Raw genomic sequence first — 15970 nt, forward strand, 5'->3', positions numbered from 1 at the left:
CCTCCCTCCCTAAGTGGCTGCCAAGTCCTGATCTCCCTCATTCCCTAAAACAATCCACCTTCCCCTTTCACCCAGTGCAGAGGGTTCCTGCAAATCCTATGGTAATTGATTTCTCTGGCTGATTCACTTGGCAGATTTTACATCTGAAAGACTATTTGACAGCTTCCCTGGGCATTTCTCCAGGCCCCCCCCAAGAGCTAGAAACCTTTGGGAGATTAACTTCTGGCTCCTCTAGCCCCTGGAGCAACTCCCTGGGAGCAGTACCTTCAGCCTCTCTCCTTACCGCCTTCAGAGAAGGGAAAAGGAAACTTGATGACTGGTATAGGAAAGAAATCCGAAGAGGAAGGAGGGAGAAGACAAACATTTACAGAGCACTTCTTTTAATCTGACAGGTTTTTGACATCAGTGACCCCATTTAGTCTCTCCAGCCACTCGGAGGTGAGAGTGGGCAGATTCCCTATTTTATTTTATTTCATTTCATTTCATTTCATTTCATTTGAGACAAGGTCTCATGTTCCCCTAGCAGGACTCAAACTCACAGCCAAGGATGACCTCCAACTCCAGAGTTCTACAGCTATTATGAGCATGAGCTCCCCTACCACTACCCATTCACTTGGGTCAGAGCATTGTGTGTGCTAGATAAGCACTCTACCACCTGGGCCATGGCCTCAGGCCAGTTCATGCCCATTTTACAGATGAGACAGATTCCGAGATTGGGTTAACAAGTGCAAAGCTACACTGGCTAAAGCATACTAGATTCAAGGCTGAGGCTCTGTAAGGTTAAATCCAAGTCTAACACTCTTTCCCTGGGGAACAGAGGAGGTCCCTCGGATCTCACTACAAATTGTCCTCACATCCTCTTTGTCCCTGGGATCCATCATCTTCCTCCTCATGTTGAAGTCTGGTTACTTGAAGCTGTGTCTGCTGTCACCTGTTCTCTTCAGACTTTCATTCTTTTGCTATTGCATTGCATTGCATTGTTGACATTTGAAATCATACTTTAATTGCAATTTTAATTTGCTTTCCCATTTCCTCCTTCCAAACCCTCCCATATACCTTTCCCTGCTCTGCTCGGGTTCAAATTTATGACCTCTTTTTTCCTTAATTGTGAGTGTGAGTGTGTGTGTGTGTGTTCCTAAATCTAGCCTGTTCATATAATTCCTATAATGTTACTCATACATATGTTTTCAGGGCTACCAACAAGTGTGCTGTTATTTTCTCAGCGTATAGTAGGACTTAGGATGTATCTTCAACACATAAAGAATTGCATGAATTTGTGCATATAGATGAACATTTATACCTCAGACAACAAATCTATGAATCAGTGAATTTAAAATGATTTACTGGATGTTTGGATGGATGGATGGATGGATGAATGGATGGATGGATAGATGGATGTTGGGTATAGAAAATAAAAGTAAATGCTTCATACATAAAAAAATGAATAGAGAGCAGGAAGTGATAAATGAATCTTGACAAATAATAATGCAAATGAACATGTCAATCAGTGAGTGAACGAAAATGTATGTGAATACTGAATGGGTGGATGAACATGAAAGGGAATAGGTAAATTAATAATAGACAAAGTAATTGGTATAAGGATGAATGGTGAATGCAGGATAAACTGATGAATTCACACATGCAGGAAGGAAGGAAAGAAGGAAGGAAGGAAGGAAGGAAGGAAGGAAGGAAGGAAGGAGCCAACAAATTGGGGACATGAATGCCTCCCCTGTTTCCCTAGGACAGTCCCATCGAGAGTGTGTCCTGTGATAAGAAAGCCTAAGATACTGGGACCACTGAGTTTCCAGGAGTCAGCCTTAAAGCTGTAGCTTCAAGTCTGAGGTTGAATCCCATCTGCACGCAGAGAATTCATCTCTTAAGAGCGGTGCTCCAGTCAAGACAGTGGAAACCAGGAGCACAGCTACAGAGAACACAGCACATGACCAGAAACCCTGTGCCCACTGTCTCAGTCCCCAATCTCAGCAAGAACTCTGCTCCATCCATGTCCTGGAGCACAAGCAGGCACCCACAGGCAAGGAAATTGATTCTTTGCATCCAAGAACAGCCTCTTGTAATGAAGAGGCTGCTGCAATATCTTTGCAACAAGCAGCAACCCACATGTTTGATTACAACAGGTTGAGCCATTCCACGCTCCCCAGTGCCAGGGCTCAGGGAAAAAGAAATGAAAACACCAGCACAAAACATGAAGCAAGAACACACGCTCCCTGACAACCAACACCAGGTGGGGGTGGGTAGAGCCCCGAAGCTGGACTCCTCTGCTTGCCGCCTGGCCACTGAGAGACATTCTTTCCCTTTGCTTCCTTTTCTCTCCCTCAGACTCTGAGCTTCAGCAGTTTTGAATGACTGACACTTCCCTACTCACCCCTGGGACGTAATTCCTGCAGGATTGTGGCAAACTAGTATTTCAGGTTCCCCTGGCAACCCTGGTGTCGTGTCTCCTGAGAACTGTGCATACCCAGGACCTGAGAAGACCTGATTTCTCGGTAAGAAACTATACTTTTATGTTTCTCTGCTGTCCCCGCCCCCTATAGCAACCTGGCTGCAGCTTGGATGGGGAGGGGCTGGCTGGGGAAAAGGGTATGGCTGAAGTTAGAAATCACAAAGTGGGAGGAGGAAGACCCTATGTGTTCCTGGTCCTGGATGAGAGGGCATGTAGATTCCTGGGATGAAAAACTGCCTGCTTCCAGTCTTCAGTCCTGTCATTGCTTGTTCTATGATGCAAGTTTTGAGTAATCCCTGCCACCGAGGACTGGGTGCCCATTTAGCCTCGGGCACTTGTCAGTCGTTGGATTAATCATTCTACATGCAATCAGGAGTTACTCTCCCTCATGTCTACGGGGAGCAGATCGAACCTGAGCAGATCCTGTGGTGGCAGAGTTGTGGGGCAGAGCTGTGTGGAGAGTGGTGACTTTGCTCTCTGCTTGGAGAGTAAGCACACTTCCCAGGCATCAGGAAGTCTATAAAGCAGGCCACCAAGCATCAGAAGGGTTTGCTTTGTTTAGGGAGGGGGTGGAAAAGGCAGGACCTTGGCCTTGATGACTAACTCCAAGCAGCAGCCTCTGAGAAAGACAGTGATGTGCAAATTACTGATTTTTATTGGACACTTTGGGGAATATAGCTGTTTGTCAGGAAATGAAAGAGAATGTTTGTGCTTATAAAATTATATGGAAAATCAATGTGGTGTTAAGTATATTTCTCAGTTGTTTGAGTCAAGGACTGTTCTCTAGCCAATTCTAGCAAACTCCAAGGGGATGGCAAGGTCTCAATGTGCAGCTAGGGGACTGGATGGAAAGGTCAAACCTCTGTTTACTACTGTCCTCCCTCTTCCTGGTGTATGTCTAGTGACATGAAGTGACAGGGTGACGAAGGCTGGGCTGGGGGGCTAGCACTGCATCTCATCAACTGCACATAGCTGTACACGGGTGTCTTAAAGCTTAGGTCTCTTCTTACTTCTGTTTCTCCATTCTAATTCAGGATCCCTGTAACATTACAGATGGGGATAACCCTAGGGGAAGCATATGACAGGAAGGAAAGACCAGAATTCAAAACTTAAGTGACAATGGAGTCCCACATCACTTCTGGGTTTCAGGAGCCACCTCCTGTGGGTAGAAGTGTATGGCATGATGCTGGTATTACGCAGCACTAGGCTTGGCACGTGGAATAAAGTGAAAGTGTAGGAGTAGACATGTCCTTTACCCTCTTGGTAAGTACTTGACCTTGCTTTATGACGGAGGGTCTTTGACTGACTGGGGATGATGCCAAAGAAACAGGACAGAGAGCTCTTAGAATGTCGGAGTTGAAATTTAACAAGCTACCAACAAGAGTCCCACCTGTGACTACAAGTCTTGCACTAGGTAATATTATCAATATTTTCAAGATATTTAATTGAGACTCACATCTCTGTTTCTCACCCATGTGCCACCTCTCTGGGCTTGCCGTCCCTTTGTGTGGATACTTTGCAACTAGAAGCCTCTTCGTGTGTTTGGAAACAGGTTCTCACAGTGTCACTCAAGCTAGTCTCGTTCTCGCTATGGACCAGTGTTGAGTTCGTTGGGATCCTTCTGACTCAGCTTCTCGAGGACAGGGAGAACAGGTATATCACACCGTGCCCAGCTTTAAAAATTCCTCTTTTAAATTAATTTTATTACTTGCACTGCCCCATGTGCACGTGTGCACGCTCTCAAGCCACTGCGGGCACATGCGATGCTACAGTGCAGAGGCTACACTGATTAGTGAGGACAGACAGCTGAGTAGACGAACTGTAAGTTTTATTTTCTCTTACATTTATGCATTTAGTGGGGCAAGGCTGCAGAGCCACGGCATTCCTGTGGAGGTCTGAGAGCAGCAACTTATCCGTATCTGGCTCTCCCCTTCCACCGTGTAGGTCCAGGAGATTAAACTTCAGGTTATCAAGCTTAGCAGCACGCTTAATCTCCGGGACCTGCAAGATGGAAAGAGAGAGCCAAGTACCGATAAGTCGATCTCAGAGTCATCTCTCCACCCCTTCACATGTTCTTTATATCTCGTACGAGCTGTATGTTACTCGGGGCACTCACCTTTTACTGTGCCTTGGTTTCAATTTCAAACTAGGTTTTTACTTGCTTGCTTGCTTGGTTGTTTTTATTTCCCCCTTTGATAAAATTGTGCAGACAATTAAATGCAGGAATGCGTGTCATATAAGTTGATCTCGGTATTTCTCACAACAGATACACACCCGTTGCTGTTGCTACACCGAAAGGTGAAGGAAAACGATGTATTTAACAAAGTGTCCTGCTGTTTCTATTCAGGGGAATTGTTGGAAAGTAAATAACAAATTTCACGTGTTTCTCAAAGACCAAATGATCTTTGCAAGTACCTAAGTCCAGTCCAAGGACTACGTGCAAAAGATAACCAGAGCAAAGCTCAGCACAGCCGTGGGTTCAGGTGGTCTCCTATATTACGCATCCACGTCATCATTTATGAGGTAGGCTAAAGCCCAAGAACTAATGGAGAATTGTGACACATTCAGAGCATGCTTCAGGTGTCACACAATGGTATCAGTTGTTACACCAGCAATTATTACTTGGAATCCATGAGTTGAAAGCAGAAAGATCAAAGAAGCGACAAAACACACATCTGTTCCTGATACACGGGCACTGATTTTCCCCAGGATGTTCTTCCTTATGTGTCTTCTTTCATTTATATGTATGCATGTATGTGTAGGATAGCTCATTCTTTTCTAGGCAATGAGGTAAAGATGGCTGGAAATAGTATCTTCATTTCATTCAGGTGTTAGAAGATGCTCAGGCACTCAGCTGTGGCATAACCACAGTCCCAGCGTTACAGGTTGTGTTAGTAACAGAATTTCCTTGCTGTAGAACATGGAATTTGAGAGAGAAATGTACTTGGTTGACAAGACGTTACTGGCCGTGACTGTGGCCAATTGTAATCATAGACCCAAAGAATTTTTACACAGTATTTTCAGGCATGAAAGGAAAAACACATGTCCCTTAAAAATAGAGACGTGATCCAGGGGTACAGTATGGCATACTTCTTTAATACCAGCTCTTGAGCCACAAAGGTGGGTGGACCTCTGTGGGTTCAAGGCCAGCCTGATCTATGTAGTCAGGGCTAGACCTTTAGTGAGACCCTATCTAGAAATAAATAAATAATAAACACCTAAACATGCTCAGCTTCCTTCGAGTTTCTGTGGTGGGAAGGAGTGTGGTAAGATGCCTGCATGCTTTGCCCTGCCCTCGAGCCTGAGAATGAGGATTGGTTAATGTACAGTAGAGCCTCAATTTCAAAAGGAGAGTTTTCCACGTTCCTAAATCTCGTAGAGTAGACAGACCAAAGTTCAGAACGAAAATACAAGTGTGCTCCATATTTTGCAGTGTACACACAGCTCTATTTGCTTGCCAATTTTGTTCTGTGGCTTTATGACTCTCCAAAATGGGCCCATTCCTCTCTGTATGGCCACGAATAACTGTAAGTTATCTATTATCATCTATCTATCTTCTATCTATCTTCTATCAATCTTCTATCTATCTATCATCTATCATCTACCTTTCTATACCTTTCTATCTACCTTTCTATCTATCTGTTTATCTTTCTATCTATGTACATGTACACACACACATACATTTAAATGGCATTTCCTTTAACTTATGATTAGATTCTCTAATGGGGGAGGGAGAAGCAATAGACTAAAGTAAAAGCATTTTTGTTTTTGTTTTTTTCAGAAAAACATATCAATTATAACAAAATCCAAAAGAACACCAAACCACTTAAGATACACCATTGTTACAGGTAGAAATACAACACAACATGAATTGTGGCTACTTTTGCATAGCGAAACTAAAATTTTCTTTCTTCTTTGTTTTTCCATACTTTCTCAATTTTTTGTGATATATGTGTGTGCATTGCATTTAAGCAAAAGTGTCCATGTTTTTCAAATTATTATATTAAGTGATGATGCTCTTCCAGAAAAGAATCTGTTTCTAACTTGAGTCACATAGTCACCAAGTGCACGTCATCTCTTTGAGAGCAGATGGCTCCTGTGTGTGGTGGCAAGTCTCACAAGGTCGTGCCACATTTTGCAAGGGCTCGATGGGTGCAATTTAATGATAGAGAGTTTGCCTCGCAGCTACAGTCAGTATAAGACTCTAGGTTCAGTCCCCAGCAGCACAAAAGAAAACAGATGTGCACTCAGCAGCTGACTGCTGTGTGTTGCCAGTAGTCAGGGATGCTCTGATGGGTTTGTCTAGCTTCAGCTCTTGGTTCAGGCCTAGGTCTGACACAGCTTGCTATCATTGCTGGTTCACTTAAGAGAGTTCCCCAGCATAGGCTGCTACATTTTCCTATTTCCATCATACCTTGTTTCCACCACCAGGAACTGCCATGACGCACTTGTGAGTTTCCTTCACTTTGGTGTATGCAATGTTTACTGGATTTTTTTCAAGCAATCGAGATTATATTATGCCTATGTGCCTTGTGTACTGAGCCCTTTCTAATGTCGTCCCTACCATTCGTTATAATGTCTCTGTGCCTGGGCAGAAATGCACTCACTGTAGTTTACTCAACTGACGCTCTCTCCAGGAATTTAGCTTCCTCTGAACCAGGTTTTGTTAATAGAAAGGATGCTGTGATAAACATAACTCAAACTTTTTTTTTTTGGTTCTTTTTTTCGGAGCTGGGGACCGAACCCAGGGCCTTGTGCTTCCTAGGTAAGCGCTCTACCACTGAGCTAAATCCCCAGCCCCCAAACTTTTATTTTTTAATGACTTTCTTGGTATAAAAATTGAAATTCATGGGTCAGAGAACATCGACACTTGGAAACGTTTTAGAGACAAAGAAGCACAAGGCTGAACTGCCATGAGAGTCTGTGGGCATAAAACTGAGGATGGGAAGACCGGATCCCACATGCTTACAAACACTGGAATTTGTCTTTCACCTTTGACGCAGAGCATGCAAACACTGGTTCTTTCCATATTATTTTCATTTACATTTCTTTGATTATTCCTGAGATGAAACTCCTTTTCATGTTTACTGCAGATTGTCTACACTCTTAATTTTCTGTTCATGGCCCTTGCCCATTTTTTCTGCTGATTTCTTTTTTTTTTTCGATTCATGAAAGATTCATCCCTACTAAGGATATCAGGCCTTTGTTGGGTCTATTAAGAACATTTCCTTCTTGCTACTTGCCTTTCATTTTTTAATGAATTTTGGGGTGTGCAGAAATCTGTTTTCTGTGATCCGACCACTGCTCTCTCATACTGTGATGTTTTCTTCCCTTTGTGATCCTTAGAAGTGTGCCTGCATTCAGAAATGAGATCCCCCGTCAGCATTTTTACGTCTTTTTGTCTTTTTAATATAAAAATTAGACTCTGAGCCGCGGCCCAAGATGAGACACACGAATTTCAACAAGAGGTTCTTTCTGCCTCTTAAGTCATAAGGACTCACAGAGCACTGACTTCCCAGAGTGCTCAGCGGTCTAGAGACAAAAACGCAGGTAAAAGTTCCAACTAGGACCTGCTAAAACCTGGGGATTGGGAATTGTGAATATCGGTCTGCGTGTTTGAGTAGCAAGTGTGGTTTTAAGTGTTAATAGCTAACAAGGTATTAACAGCAGGGCCTCTGAAAATGCTGATCCTGAAAAGTCAGTCGGCCAGACTGTGTCTGTGACTCTTCCTCCAGTGAGCCAGGCTGCTGGAGAGATATGGCTGTGGTCTCAGGTGGCAGAGAGGAAGCTAAATGATTTTGAATTAGATCTTTGCTTTGGGTCACATCTGATGAAGTCCATTTTCCCTTGTCATTCTAAGGCAGTGGCTTTCAGCTCAGAAGATTACACACTGTAGATTCTATCCATGGGGGTGGGGAGGGAGGTGGTCTAGAAACCCCACTCAGGATGCCAAGATACGCCACAATCAGAAGTAGACTGCACAACAGTTTCTGGCTGTGTCGCTTTAAGCCTCAGTTCCCTTACCTATAAAATGGGTATAAGCGGTATAAAAAGATCTTGTAGACCTTTCTAATGCTGTGACTCTTTAATATATATATAGTTCCTCATATTGTGGTGACCCTCAATCATAAAATCACTTTCGTTGCTACTTCATAACTGTAATTTTGCTACTGTTGTGAAATGTAAAATAAACATTTTTGGACATAGAGGTTTGCCAAAGGGTTGTGACCTAGAGGTTGAGAGCCACTGTTGTACAGAGCACACTGCACCATACATAGTACAAACACTCCAAAACCGACTTGCTTTGCAGTGTCCTTGGGGTTCAAACAACTGAAGGTTGTTACGTTTCCCACTTCCTCTACATGCTTCTTTTGTGCCAAAAATAAATAAATAAATAAATAAATAAATAAATAAATAAATAAATAAATAAATAAATAAAAAACCCCAAAACAAAAACAAAAAAAAACAAAAACAAACAAAACAAAACAAAACGAAACTTGTTTCCCCCCATCAAAATGTGAAGATTCCATTTTAACCTGAAATAAAAAAGATTTGCTTTCTTCAAATTGATGATAGAGTATATTTTAAAGGGGGGCTAGAGGTGTGGTTCACTGAATAAATGCACTCATTGTGGAAGCCAGAGGATCTGAGCTCAAATCCCCAGACCCCAGATTTTTTTCAGAGCTGAGCATGGTTGAGTGTCTGGGCCTGTTACCTCAGCTTTGATAGGCAGCAATGGGCGGATTCCAGGAGCCCCCAGGTCATCCCACCTGGCTAAATATCACAGTCCAGTTTAGTGAGACACGCTGTCTCGGACATAAGGTAGAAAGCACTAAAGAGAGACATCGATGTCCTCCTCTGAATTTCACATAAGCTTGCATGACTTCATGCACTTGCCACACATATGCATAACCCACTTGTGCCATTGACATCACATGTGCACACAGCACACATACATACATACATACATACATACATACATACATACATACATACACAGATAAGGCCTAATAATGTACTCATGTCTTGCTGCACATTCAATGACTTCCCTTATTTTAAAAAGTAAAATTGTAAGAACCCCAAATGTCTTGGAAAAATCAGGTCTATCTTTACACACAGTATGCAGCGCCCTTCACATTGAGAATGCTTCAGAGTTTCCTGGAACTGGCCCTATGGTTCTCTGATTTGCATATTACCCGAGTATTGATGGCCATGTGGGATAATACTTGCTTGGTATTTCACTATAGTAACTTTGTTAGGGAGGCGTGCATAATTAGTAATTCTTTAGCCAACGTTGAATAACCTTTGACATGTGATGCATGAAGGAGACTTAAAGAACGAAAGCAAAGCTGTAACTCTTTACTGAGCACCTACTAAGCACCAGGCACTGGGCCAGGCTCCTTGGCAGGAGAGAAGGCTTGTGGGATGGAACAGGAGAAGGAAAGGGTGCCAAAGCCACCAACTTTGCTATTCCAGTTCAACTGCATTGGGAGAAAGGTATAAAACTGTGAACTTTCCAGTGGCAATGTCAGACGTGAGAAATTATTTAACCCTCCTGCCTCTTTCTGAATGCCTTATGTGATGGTGTTAGAGTTCTTATGTATTTGTGAAGCTGACTTAAGTGGCACATGAGAAAGGTGGTAAATTTTCAAAATCAAGAACAAAAGATCCTTTAGGCTCTTGTCTAGATGTACAGAGCTGTGATGGTTCAGGGTCCCCAGGGTACCAGAGATGGAGGTGGTGGAGGCACATGCTCCTCGTACTTCCAATCACTAGCTTCAAGAAGAGTCTCTGGGTGCCTGCACACTTTCTCCTCTCACTCTGAGACCCACGGAAACATAAACTCTCCTCCTCCTCCTCCTCCTTATCCTCCTCCTTCCTTCTCCTCCTCCTCCCTTCTCCTCCCCCTCCTACCTTCTCTTCCTCTTCCTCCTCCTCCCTTCTCCTCCCCCTCCTCTTCCTCTTCCTCCTCCCCCTCCCCCTTCTCCTCCCCCTCCTACCTTCTCTTCCTCTTCCTCCTCCTCCCTTCTCCTCCCCCTCCTCTTCCTCTTCCTCCTCCTCCTCCCCCTTCTCCTCCTCCTCCCTTCTCCTCCTCCTCCTGTTCCTCCTCCTCCCTTCTCCTCCTCCTCCTCCCCCTTCTCTTCCTCTTCCCCCTCCTCCCTTCTCCTCCTCTTCCTCCCCCCTTCTCCTCCTCCTCCTGTTCCTCCCCCTCCCCCTTCTCCTTCCCTCTTCCTCCTCCCCCTCCTCTTCCTCTTCCCCCTCCTCCCTTCTCTTCCTCTTCCTCCCCCTTCTCCTCCTCCTCCTGTTCCCCCCTCCCCCTCCCCCTTCTCCTTCCCTCTTCCTCCTCCCCCTCCCCCTTCTCTTCCTCTTCCCCCTCCTCCCTTCTCCTCCTCTTCCTCCCCCCTTCTCCTCCTCCTCCTGTTCCTCCCCCTCCCCCTCCCCCTTCTCCTTCCCTCTTCCTCCTCCCCCTCCCCCTTCTCTTCCCCTTCCTCCTCCCCCTTCTCCTCCTCTTCCTCCTCCCCCTCCCCCTTCTCTTCCTCTTCCTCCCCCTCCCCCTTCTCCTCCTCCTCTTCCTCCCCTCCCCCTCTCCTCCTCCTCTTCCATCCACTCCGCTGTGCTCTCTCCTCCCTTTCTCCCTTCAGTTTTCTTACATAAGAAAGCGGGTGTAATAACAAATCCCAGTGATACACAGCTAGGAATAGTAGGAGGAAGAAAAGGGAGGGTCAAAGACCCTTCCTTTGTGAATCTTTGAGAAACAGGAGGGCTGCCACCACTGTTTTCTCTTCAAGTACCATTAAAACAATATAGTTGGGAGGAAACCTCTAGTGTGCATGGACCCCTCTGGCACAGAATTACCCCGAGTCTTTCCATATTATGCAGGTGCCCCTGGTTTCTTCCGTTCTGTACGCATTACTAAATGGCAAATGAGGAACAGCTCATGTGTCTTTGTCCAAAGTAGATGAGCAGTGACTTACAGAGATGGACCCCACAGAAGGGGGAATGCATTGGGTAGTACAGAGACAAACACATACTTCGTAGAATACCGGAAGTCTGCGTCATATTGTCTGCCATGCCCTTGGCAGTTGAGCAGCGTTTTGTTCGCTAGAGACTAGAATAATGTATTATGTATAGGTTTGCTCATGAAATTGTTATGTCAGGCATACTACGTTTAAATGGGTAATTAACATAGATCATGCTTACATGTTTAGTCACTTAATTTACTTATAAAAATCTCCAGTGTGATGGACTACGGATATAGCTCAGTTTTTAGCGTGTTTGTTGAGCATACATGAAGCTCTGGGTCCCTTCACTAACACACTTAAGCCAGGTATTGCATACTTGTAGTCACAACACTGGGAAGGGAGAGTCGGGAAGAGCTTCTCAGCTACATAGCAAACTCAAGGCCAGACCCTAAGCTGTGTAAGACACTGCTTACAAAACAGAAGGTTGAGGAGATGGGTCAGAGGGTAAGGTGCCTGATACACAACTATCAGGACATGAGTCTAGTTCCCTAGTTTCCACTTAAAAAAGCCAAGCAGGACAGCGCCTGTCTGCAACCCCGACTCTGAGGGTGGGAGCCAGGAGTCGGGGCAGAAAACTCCCTGGAGCTAGCTGGCCAGTAAATGTAGCTGAATTGGCATTCTTCAGGTTCAATGAAGAGAGCCCTGTCTCAGAAAATAAAGGTGGAGAGTAATGGAGTAAGAAACTGGATGTAGGTCTCTGCCTTCCCAACATGTGTGTACTACCCCTCAACATGAACATGTCTACAGGCACCGCCTGCGATAAAAATGAAACGTAGTGTGGCCACAGACACTTGAGGGAAGCCTTCACCTCTGCACCTACACAGGCCCAGTGGGCACACAGCAGAGCCAACCATGGTGAACCATAAAGGCCCAGGGCCGTCCAGAGTTTGTGTCTTGGCAAATGTTCCCCAGAGTAAGGAGTACTTACTTCACAAATGGTGGCAGAGTAGAATTCTTAATCATGCTTTACTGGAGACAACTTTTGCCATGTAGAATCTTGTCTAATCAGCATCTCTTGGAAATATATATTTCTTCTGACACAGAGTTGCAAATTAGGCTTCCACCCTCCCACCCCACCTCACCCAGAAAAAAAATCTAGCAATGTAGAAATGCTTCCATATGCTCAAAGCTGCTTTCTCCATTCTTGCTGAGGGGAAATAAAGAAAAATGGGGCTGAGTAGCCAGCTTGCATATATGAGTAAGCACTTAGCTGTGCCACATGTAGAGGATGGAATAGCAGTCCTCATAACTGTCCATAAATAACGCTCCAAGCTTGCAAGACTTTGCTCTCGGTGTGTTGAAATTTTGCTACAGAATGGCCTGTTAATGGGAATGTAGTTATAATTTGCATAGGTCATGGAAATAATTTAAGACCATAGGGCTCAAAGTTCCCGCATTCAGAAACATCAAAGCAGGGAGCATGGATGATATTACCTGCCAATGAATCACGCAAGGGGCCAGAAATCTAGCTTCTACTCTGCTCTATATAGTTGGGTGGCCCTGAGCTACAGCGGGCCACCAAATCCCTCTGTGTTTCAACAGCATCAGTAAAATACAAAGACAATAATTAATGTGTCCATATTGCCAAGTTGACATGCAATTGAGTAAGCAATCGTTTGTCCCCTAACTCTAAACTGAGGTTGGTGATGCCGGTGCAGCAATTAGAAGGCTTCTGGGACGATGCTCCTTGAGTATTGTCTGAAGCTGACTTTTGGCAAGACTCCCCCAAATTTGCTAGTTCTTAGCTTCAGATTTGTCATCTGTAGTGTAGGGTCTCCAACAGCACTGAATTCCTCTCACTTAGATGGTTTGCATGGAAGAATCTTGCAAACCACTCCAAAAAACAAACCATATCTGCGTTTGAGCTCCAGGGTATACTCTGGGGTTGGCATAGTGGTTGGCACGTTGTAAATACACCATAAATATTTGTGGAATGAAAAAAAATCCAGCAAGAGAACGATTCTCACATTTCCCATTGCCTCAAACCTTTGGCAGAGTTTGTGACGGGCTCTTTTCAAATGGAAGTCTCCGTCCGATTCAGTTAGGCAAGTTATTACTTGTGTAGTCGTATCTCTAAAGGAACATGTCACCGAGTTGGCCATTTCTTCTCCCCTCTGGTTTGGAAATGAAGTCAGAGCGGGGAGGGGGAGGCAGGGAATGTGTTTCTCATCAAGCCTTGCGATTTGCCCAGAGACACAAAGCTGCTAAGTTGTACAGCCAAAAGCAGAACTTAGGTCAGGCTGACACCAAGCTTGTCATTCCATGTTCTCCTGTGTAAATCCACTTACCAACCTCAGGTTCAGTGCTATCCAAGGACACTGGAGTTTCGCATCTTCTCTTTTGAGTGTAGTCTTCACTAGAGATCTAAAGGACACTGTGTGGGGATGTCAGGCTTTCCTGCTTGTTCCTGATAGGTATTATAAAAATACACATTATATATGATTGTAGGCAAAAAGCCATCAGTGGCCTCATATTGAGAAACAATTCCATGAGGAACTCATACATTTATATTAAACATCTGAACCATATTTAATACAATTTCCTAATGGAAAAGTTTTATGGGTGGGGATAAAAACTACCATGCCCAGCCCCCTTCCTTTAATAACTTTAAGAGCTAGAAGAGCCTTCCGGGTCTTCCAAATTGATGATACTTTCAACTGAATATGTGCAAAGACATCTAAAACCAGCCATGGTGGTAGGTATCCGCAATGGCAGCTACTTGGGAAGCTGAGGCAGGGGGACTACAAAGGGCTACGTAATAAGTTTTAGTCTAGCCTAGGCAACTTATAAAGGAGGACTCCATCTGCAAATAAAAATTATTTTTAAAAAGGCTGGGAATGGAGTTTACCTAGCACAGGCAAGATCCCAGGACCAAAGAATAATAGTAACCATAATAAAACTCAAATCTCCAAACTGTTCCCAGATCTTTCCTAAAGATTATTCTTGGCAGATAATCTTACCCCCAGCTTTAGATATCTCTGCTCATCTAAGTAGCAAAGTGAAAGCATTTCCCTTCTCAGGACAGGGTTGCCTGCTTCACCAGAACGGCCTGACTGCCTGAGTGCTTCTGCAATGGCAGTCCGAATGGTTTTCTTCTGCAAGAGAAAAGAAGAAAGTTCACTTCTTGTCACACATGGCTTTGCACTTTAAAACACATTGCACGCAACAGTAACATCATTTCATCTAATTAATGGCTATCTTGGGTAAAGTGCAGAATTCAACTTAGAATTCCGTGCACAAAGTAATTGCCGTAGATCTATGTGCAGAATGTTACCGAAACATGCAGTAATGGGAGTTTTGACAATACTGTGCTTTTAAAGCCTTTTAAGAATACCATGGGCATGTCTGCAAGAGAGCAGTGTGAAATGAGAGTTTTTAAAATGCTAATATGGGTATAAAATGGAACTGAGCCTTAACCTTTGTCCGTGGCAGCCACCATTGGCTTAATCACTATCCACTCTTCTGCCTTGACCAGATTTCTTCATTCATTTCAAAATTTATTCTTTAAGCATGTGCTAGACATTAGGCATATGGCAGTCAACCCTGCTGGCACCCTGAGGTCTCCAGAACTACAGGGGAGACTAATGTTGAATAAACAAGTATTTGTAATGCTGCCTTGCTTGAGAATGGGCAAGTATAGGAGTGGGGTTTGACACATTCTTCTTGGCCTGGCAAGATGGTTGAGTGTTAAAGGTGCCTGCCACCTAGCCTGATAACCCAAGTCCAATGCTTGGGACACATTTGATGAAAGGAGAGAACAGATTCCTGCACGTTGTCTTCTGACCTCCACGTGAACTCTGAACTGTGCGCACATACGCCCCTGGGCATGTGCAGGTGCACACACCCTATATGAATAAAATCTTTTTTTTTTTTTAAAGAAAGTGTCCTTCTCTGGGTCCATTACAGATTCATCTTGGTATATGTAAGGTAGATTCACTTTCTCCATGTGAAATGTCCTGCTCCTTTGCCTGCAGAGAGAATTTGATTCCTCACCCCAAACCCAATGACACTTTTCTGTATTCATTTCCCTGGATACAGTTTAAGGTCTTCAGAGTTTATTCTGTGCCTGGCCTCAGTTTCCCCATCTGTGGAGATCTATACTAGTGCATAGCTCCTAGAACTGCCTGAGAGGATATAAAGGATTCATCATATGAAAAGCACTTAAAACAACACTCAAGTTCCTGCTGAACACTGGCTCCTGCTGTTATTGAACAAATTAGTCATTTATGCTGGAAGATTGTGTTTAATTCATCTGCTTTCTTCTCTAGCTCATCAATTCTTGGATTTCAGGACCCTTCATTTATGCATCCGTTCATTCCAGCACTTAGCATAGCATTTGACCCTATAGTAGATTCCTGTCTCAGTTACTTTCCTGATACTGTGATAAAATGCCATGAAAAGAGCAACTTAAGGTAGGAGGAGCTTATTTTGGCTCACGGTTCAAGATACAGTCCACTAGGTCTATCTTAGTTAGGGTTTTACTACT

General features: G+C 44.1%; 1 protein-coding gene across 4 annotated transcripts in view; it reads left to right on the top strand.

Moving 5' to 3' along the window:
• Nucleotides 1–15970, top strand: part of Tenm4 (teneurin transmembrane protein 4) — a 2974939-nt gene that overhangs the window by 2240064 nt on the left and 718905 nt on the right. For all 4 annotated transcript variants that reach the window (XM_039113155.2, XM_039113170.2, XM_063262756.1 and 1 more), the window contains exon 8: nt 2338–2504. The gene's annotated coding sequence lies outside the window, so the exon portion shown is untranslated. The remainder of the gene's footprint in view (nt 1–2337; nt 2505–15970) is intronic.

Source organism: Rattus norvegicus, chromosome 1, assembly GCF_036323735.1.
Source record: "Rattus norvegicus strain BN/NHsdMcwi chromosome 1, GRCr8, whole genome shotgun sequence".
Classification (NCBI taxonomy): Eukaryota; Metazoa; Chordata; class Mammalia; order Rodentia; family Muridae; genus Rattus; species Rattus norvegicus.